Here is an 8,292-nt window from a genome sequence, read left to right on the forward strand (position 1 = left end):
GACTGGGTCATATGTCTCCCTAAGGGCCTCAGAGTTTAAGCCTTGTAGATGGTGCCAAATGAAGATGTCACTAGCAGACCCTCTCAACAACTGTTTGAGGGTGTCTGGGGGTGCAACATAAAGCCACAGTCTGTGACTCATTTCCGTTCCATGAAGGCGGACTCTTTCTTGACACTGAGCAATCTCCTGGAGTGTAAGAAGATGAGACTAGACTTTCCTGGTTCTTTTGTTAACCCCGGCTAGCAATGCTGGATCTTTTCAGGATGCCTCTGCAACACTCTGGGGTAACTCTCCAATTGAAGTCTGTTATAATCTACTGCTGCATTTCCCTTGTCTATGGTTTTCTTCTCTACTGCTCAGCCAGTGTGAGTGTTGGTGTGCCTGAAGATGTCTAGATTGTTGGATGTATGATGATGTTTGGAATGTTGGGTGCTTGGTGAGCTGTGGAGTGTCAGTTGGTGTGTGCAGGCTGAGCAGGGCAGAGGCTTCTCCTGGTGGGGCATTATATGGATTTACCATCTTCCAATGGATATTGATGTTATTATCTCTTCAATAAATCTAATGAATATATCTACTCATCATCTGGTCTCTGAGGACTATCTTATTTACAATACTGGCGACGAGGTAAAAGGAGCTACGTGTTGGTGAAAGATTACCCTGCATTACCCTGGATTACTCTGGAACTAAGGACTTGATTAACTACAGGAACTAATGAACAGAACTTTAAAGAAAGAAGATTACAAAAGCTACGCTCTGGTAAGCCCCACCAGTGTTCTTAGTCAACAGGACAGCCTGCATTCCAGAGCGTTTAAAGTTTGTTGGCTTTCCTTTGAACAAGAGATTTGGATTTACCAGCCTTGCATGTTACCTGAATTTTTCTATTATTATGACTTTCACATGTGCTAGTGTATTGTGGAGATTACTTTGGATGGCAGTTTCCTTGTCTCTTTACCGCTTTTAATCTTTATTTTGGTGCACTCTCCTGCTGCCCTTTGAATTTGACCTGGGACTGGAGGCAGCAGACGGCAAGTTTTTTCTTCACAGTTATTACGAGTGGGCAGTTTTGCTGCATGTGTGAAGCTTTAACCTGGGACCAAAGGCGGTGTTCACGTGTGAAGCGGACTAGCTGCGAGGGTAGAAGCAAGGTTGGGGGCTGAGTGTCGTCTCGCTCATTATGAACTTCTACATTTTTTTTTTTTTAACGGGCCAATATAATCTTCGTCAACTCAGTAGGACAATTCAGCGCATTTCCAGCGTGTTTTGGACATGAACATTTTCATTTTAAACGGGCCAATGTATTTTCCGATGTCCGTCAACTCACCGTTGTGGAGTCGGTGACGGTTGGCCAGCAGAGCTCTTCTGTGTTCCTCTGCTAGCGTCCATTTGGTGACGTTGTTGGAATCATTCAGCGTGTTGGTGAAGGTGATTCTTGGGTAAAAACGAGACCCATCTCCTTTAGAAAACGACGCCAAACGACGTTGTGGTGGCCATCTTAACACTTTGGGAAGGATCTTTCTAGTTTGCTGAGGATCACGACGTTTTTGTTTTTTATTTTTAAAAAACGCTTTGGATTACTGTTCTATGGACTTTGAGTCTAGTGACATTCCATTTTCATTCACGATGTCCATCCGACTCCTCTTCACTCGTTCTTGTCAAGGGATGTGGCGATTGACTTTGCAAATTGATGGAAGGTTTGTCGTGTCCTTGTTGGTGCCGACCCTTGTCATTGGACTTTCAGAGTTTTTACTCTGTGGGCTGATAGTTGCCACTGCTGAATACTTTGTGCTGAGAGATGTTGGGTGAGGACACCCTTGCCTAAGGATGGTCATCGGTAGTCACACTAAAGCAGGATGTTGTTGGAACGTTGTTGTCAAGACTGAGACTGTGGTACTTGTGATGCAATTGCGTGCATCTGGAAACACTGGATCTGGCCTGTACCACATGGACTTCGGGTGAGAGGCAACAAGGATTTCGGGTGAGAAATCGCTCACCGATCATAGACAATGGTGTCTACGTTTATTGTTTTAATTTGTTGTGTTACTGTTGGTTTTACCTATTTATAACGGTGTGTTTGCAGTATTGTATGGGGGGCATGTTGCACTTGTCACAGGTTCTTTCTGTTTGTTTTTTGTGAATTCATATGGAATTAGAGGAGGTTGTGTGTATGGTCTTTGTTGTCTTTGCCTTCATATTAAGGTTGGTGTAGTTTTCCGTTACGGGTTGCTTTGAGTTTGGGGGTATAGTACTTATCCCTAGTTTGCCCTTTTCCTTTGGTTTATCAACCACTTATTTGTGGTTATGGATTCACATTTTATGTGTTACGATTCACATTTAGTGCTTTATCCTGGTTGACATTCGTTTGTCGATTTACTTCACTTTTGGATTGGGAGAGTGAATGTTTTTATGTTGATCTGCGTAGAGTAAACACCTTCACATGAAGTTTCTCTGCGTGTACACTCACTATTAGGTTTGTGGGTGAATGGTGTTCCTGGTTGAGTATTGTGGTTTGGTCTGCGTAGAGTAAACACCTTCACATGAGGTTTCTTTGCGTGTACACTCACTGTTTGGTTTGTGGGTGAATGGTTTTTCCTGTACTTTCTTTAAGTGCTATCCTGGATAAGATTGTGTTGCAGATGACACTTTCTTGTGTTTTCTCTGTTTCTTACTTATTAAATGTTTGAGTTGAAGCAATTTTAGGTTTTACCTGGTTATGAGTCTTTTTGAGGTTTTTTGGTTTTACCTGTGTTATGTTGGATTGATTGTTATACTGTCGATGTTTAAGCTTTCTGGGAACTCTTTTATTGTGATTCAAGGTGTGTGATTTCATTGGCATTTTGGATTGTCATGCATTTTCATATATGTTATGTGTACTTGATTCATTTGCTCAGTGTATTTTCATGCATCTTTTATTATCCTTTATTGTGTTTGGTTTCTTTAGAGAGGGGATGTGTTATAATCTACTGCTGCATTTCCCTTGCCTATGGTTTTCTTCTCTACTGCTCAGCCAGTGTGAGTGTTGGTGTGCCTGAAGATGTCTAGATTGTTGGATGTATGATGATGTCATGGAATGTTGGGTGCTTGGTGAGCTGTGGAGTGTCAGTTGGTGTGTGCAGGCTGAGCAGGGCAGAGGCTGCTCCTGGTGGGGCATTATATGGACTTACCATCTTCCAATGGATATTGATGTTATCTCTTCAATAAATCTAATGTATATATCTACTCATCATCTGGTCTCTGAGGACTATCTTATTTACAGTAAAGTCCATTCCTGCGAACATGGCTTCTCTTCCAGGGGATCCTCATCAATATATATATTTAACAAGGATTTAGAGAGCAAAGGGATTTAATCCACTTGGGTGGACGGAAGGGTACTCCCAATCCCCTGGTTAGGTAGCTATATAACAAATTTAAGGAGTACCACCAAAGATAAGGCTAGAAAGCCAATATTGGTGGAATGAGACACTAGTGTGAAAGAAGAAGTCCTTCTTTGTTTTTAAGGAACCCCTCACTCACCGACCTGGTCGGTGACATGCTTCATCATCGGGGCCACCTTGACAGCCGAGTGCCGTCAAGGTGTGCTGCGACACCTGAGATACAGTGGAGCGGGTATGTGAGTGATGAATGTGAAAAAAGGAAAAGAAAAAAAAAAGGTCAGTGAGTTAAAAATTGTCCTGGTATGACTTATCCAAATATTATTTATTCTAAGGCTACTGGACAATGTTAAAAACAGTGTATGTTGATACAATAAAGGCTTTAATAGGACCTAGTGTATCTGTGGTATGTGTTAGGTCTACATGTTTCAAACCAAAGTGGGAGTTACCGGTTTTTCTTCAGGACCAAAAAGATGTAAAAGGAGTTGGGTGGTCAGGGTACACTAACACCCTGCCATACCTGCAACCCTTTCAGGACCCTAAATAGCGAAATTGCTAAGTGGGTAAAAACAAATTGTAACCCAAATGTGGAGAAATGCTTGCTGCACAGGGATTGAGGGGAGAGGCAGCAGAGCTCAAAACGTATTAGTTTTTCTGCTTAGAAATCGGCAAATAACCTAATCCGCCCCTCCGCGCACCCGTTGACGGGTGCGCGGAGGGGCGGATTAGGTTATTTGCCGATTTCTAAGCAGAAAAACTAATACGTTTTGAGCTCTGCTGCCTCTCCCCTCAATCCCCGTGCAGCAAGCATTTCTCCATTAAGGAGTTTTTTGCAGCTTTATTGTAACCACATTTGGGTTACAATTTGTTTTTACACTAGGTCCTATTAAAGCTGCAATTTTTTTTTTTCCTTTTTTTCACATTCATCACTCACATACCCGCTCCACTGTATCTCAGGTGTCGCAGCACACCTTGACGGCACTCGGCTGTCAAGGTGGCCCCGATGATGAAGCATGTCACCGACCAGGTCGGTAAGTGAGGGGTTCCTTAAAAACAAAGAAGGACTTCTTCTTTCACACTAGTGTCTCATTCCACCAATATTGGCTTTCTAGCCTTATCTTTGGTGGTACTCCTTAAATTTGTTATATAGATCCTCATCAATAGTCATGAGGACTGAATATTCCCGCCCACGTGCGGGGACCCCGGAAATATATAAAAATATATTTGGTTATCACATATATCTCGCTCCCCATATGTGTAAGTACATATATTATTTTTTCTCACACCAATGCAGCCCCAAACTGAGGCTAAACAATGTAGTTTTCCATACATAGACTGTATTACCAAGCATATAAAAAACACAATTGGTCAATTCGCACTTGAACTCTGTGTTTTAATGAGTGAAAAACTCATAAATACTGAAAATTGCTAATAAATAGACATTGTTAGCCCACAGGCTGCATTGTAAAGCAATAGCATAGAAAATGAAACCATTTTCAACAAAAAACTGGCACCGTGTCTTTAAGGCAGCCATCACATCTGGCTTCCCATCATGCCTCAGGGGGGACAGTTAGGTCAGTTGTTCCGGCTCCTTCTGTCAGGACCCTAGTTTAACAGCTCCCTTCTTTTTGACTTTCTGTCAAAAATTCTTTGAGAATTCCTTCAATTTTTGCTTTCACTCGACGTTTTTTGGCATTAGGGTGGTAGTGCTGCCTTTTTTGAGTTTCAAAAAAGGATCATTTTTGTCAAAATGCCTTCTCTTTTTGACACCTGCCCTTCCTGTGGGAAGAAGAAGGCAAGGACTGATACACATCCTGTGTGTATCCTCTGTCTGCCTGAGACACACTCTGCAGATTCCTGTGAACACTGCAAGACTTTATCTAAAAGAACCCTCAAAGATAGAGAGAGGATAAGAATTTATGGACTCTCTGAGAGAGGTAGGTCTCCTAAGAGGCAGAAGAAACGTAGGGCGCGATTAACATCGAGAGAAGTCGCGACTTGTTGACCTTCGGCGTCGGGATCGGCGTCGAAGATTACGGCGACGGCGACAAAGACAAGTCATCTTCCTTCGACGGCGAAGACTGCAGCGTCGAGAACCAAGGTACCTCCGCTGCCATCAACGGGTGTCCTGCAAGACTTTTTGGTGAGCCTAGACCCTCCACCTTGTAGTGTTATTGCTTTGAAATAGATTCTAATGTGAGGAATCTGCAGGTAGAAGTGTCCATCATAATAACAAGTTTCTTACCTTCGGTAACACATTTTGTGTAACAGCAGATTCCTCTCTGCCCTCCCACCTTTCTGTGGAATGTTCTCTCTCTAACATTCATAAAGGTCCCATGAAACTGACGTAAGAGCGCAGGGGTGGCACTTGCATGCGACTTCACTTTATGACTTCTGGGGTGGTATGGAGTCAGAGCTGCATGGCACCACCTATCAGCACACAGGTGACTGTTTTCAAAGTTCTCCTACTCCAGTCTGGTGCTTGGTGTATATCCTAATCTAAGAAGTTTTCGGTTAGATAGAGTATCCACCAGAAAGAGCACTGCTGAAGGTATATAAGTTGTTCAGCAGGCCTACCAGAGCATGAAAGTAGAAGGCTGCTAAACATACCTACCGGAAAAGGCATTGCACCTGAGAGGAAGAAAATGTTTAATTACTGCACTTCTTGGGTGATGGAGCACTCGCATCCAAAAACCTATATGTAGAAACTGGGCAAATACCCAAAGGCAATTGTGTTTTTTTTAATAGAAAACCCAAAGTTGACAAAGCTTTGAATGATTTATTGTAGACAAGGTAGCTCAGTGAGATAACTGCTTAATGCTGAAAGTTGCGCACACCCTGACGGTCACAGGTTTGAATGCGGTTGACTCCGTCTTTAATCTGTTTGAAAAAAGAACAATTGATGGACGGAATGCTGAAAATGTCAAACACTCACCCCCAGTATAGAGATCTGGGCATAAATCCATAGTTTGTTTGCTCACCACGCCACCCAGGTTTGGTCTAGTCATATACAAATCAGTCTTGACCCTGTTCCCCATGGAAACAGTCTAACCCGAACTGCCAAGCCAGGTCCTCCTTGGACTGAAAACAAGCATCCCAGGACTGGTTTTTGAGTATCACCCCGGCTAGCATGAATCCAGTGGCATGGCGACATGGGACCCAGTTCTGGGCATCCCCATCCCATTTGAGTTGGCAAATGCAAAAAGAATAACTGATGGATGGAATGCTGAACAAACTGTTGGGCGAGACTGTCCCCATGGGGAGAAGGGTCAAGACTAATTTGCATATGACTGGGTCCAAACAGGAATGGCGGGCAAAAATGGATTTAACCCAGATTTTGAAATTGTGAATGCTTGATTTGTTCAGTATTCCGTCCATCTTTGGTGGCCGATAACCTGAGTACACTGGAATGTTGTATTTTCAAGGCCTGTTATTTGCATTAATCGGCGTGGGTCAGGGGCAAAACGCTACAACTGCGTCAGCATACCTTAGGCTAAGTACAGGTTATATTTCAGATTAATTTTTGTTGATTGCCGCCTGCTAATGCTGACAGTGCAGTTTGTTCCTTTATACATCGGTGTGAACGGCCACTAAAAGTACTGCAGGCACTGGTTCTAGCTGTGTATGTACATCAGGGGCGCAACTAGATCCGAAATTCGGGGGGGGCTTAGACTCCCAGCCTGGGCTGGCCCTAGCACTAGTCACACATGGTGCAAAAGTCTGTTTTTGACGCCCCTCCCCATTCCTACTGCTCCACATACTGCCTCACTACCATTCGCCAACAATGCACCTCATCTCTCTATAGCCCCTTTCTGACAAACATTTCATTTTTTTTATAGGGCCACTCGTAGTTTACTCACTCAGTTTTGTGATGTGCATGGTACACGTTCTTTGTAGCTGGCACATTAACCCTCTGCGTTGTGTAGGTGACAGGAGTGCCCATGTGAGTGCACAGTGAGCGATGCGACAGTTGGAGAGTAGGGTGAGAGGAGTGACTGCAGGGTGTGTGAGGAGACTATGAATATGGATGCGGATGTAAGTGCAGAGTGGGACGAATGAATGTATGGTTAGTGATGGGCTACTTTGAGAGAGTTTGCAGAGTGAACAGTGAGGGGGACAGGTGAGTGGTGTCCAATGAGTACAGGGTAAGTAGTGTGCTCATGTGACCGCTTGGTAAGTGGAGGGAGAATGCTGTGAGTTCATGGTGAATGGCATAAGTGGTGTGTGGTCATTGTGAGTGCAGGGTGAATGGTGTGTGTATGGTGATCAGAGTGAGTACATTGTGATCGCTGTGCGTGCAGGGTGAGTTTGAAAGTGAAGTGCGAGAATAAGGAGTGAGTTGTCTGAATGCAGGGTGCGTTCCCAGACACTTGAAGTAACTCAGCATGTTATTGAGGGCTGGTGTAGAGTTTGAGATGTCAGTTGAGCTACTGCTATTATGGCATTATTCAGGGTCAGGGCCTGAGCGTGAAGGAATTAAATATTTTGCTTATCCTGCAACAAACATCCAGTCTTGTAATTAGGGTTTCCAGGTCTTCATGTTGATGTCCCAGACATTACAAAAACAAGCATTTGCAATGCAATAGGTCTCGCATTAGGTAAGTTTGAGCTATTGGTATTGTAAATGACAATTTTTTTATTTATGAGTTGATTTTGAAAATAGCGAAATTAATAGCTTTCTCATTTACAATGCCAATAGTTTTTTCTTTCGCAAATGTGACAACTATAGCATTTATAATGCAATATGTGTTGTATTTACGTGAGTTTGATGTATTGACATTACAAATAACAATGACAGTGATCCGGCATAGATGGAGACCATGATTAAAAGAGGTACCTTGAGTAAACAAGATACCCATGTAAACATTTGTGCTCTGGCGTACACAAGTGCTCTGGTGAATAGAGTTGTTCTGTGGAGGAGAGA

Source organism: Lissotriton vulgaris, chromosome 8, assembly GCF_964263255.1.
Source record: "Lissotriton vulgaris chromosome 8, aLisVul1.2, whole genome shotgun sequence".
Classification (NCBI taxonomy): domain Eukaryota; kingdom Metazoa; phylum Chordata; class Amphibia; order Caudata; family Salamandridae; genus Lissotriton; species Lissotriton vulgaris.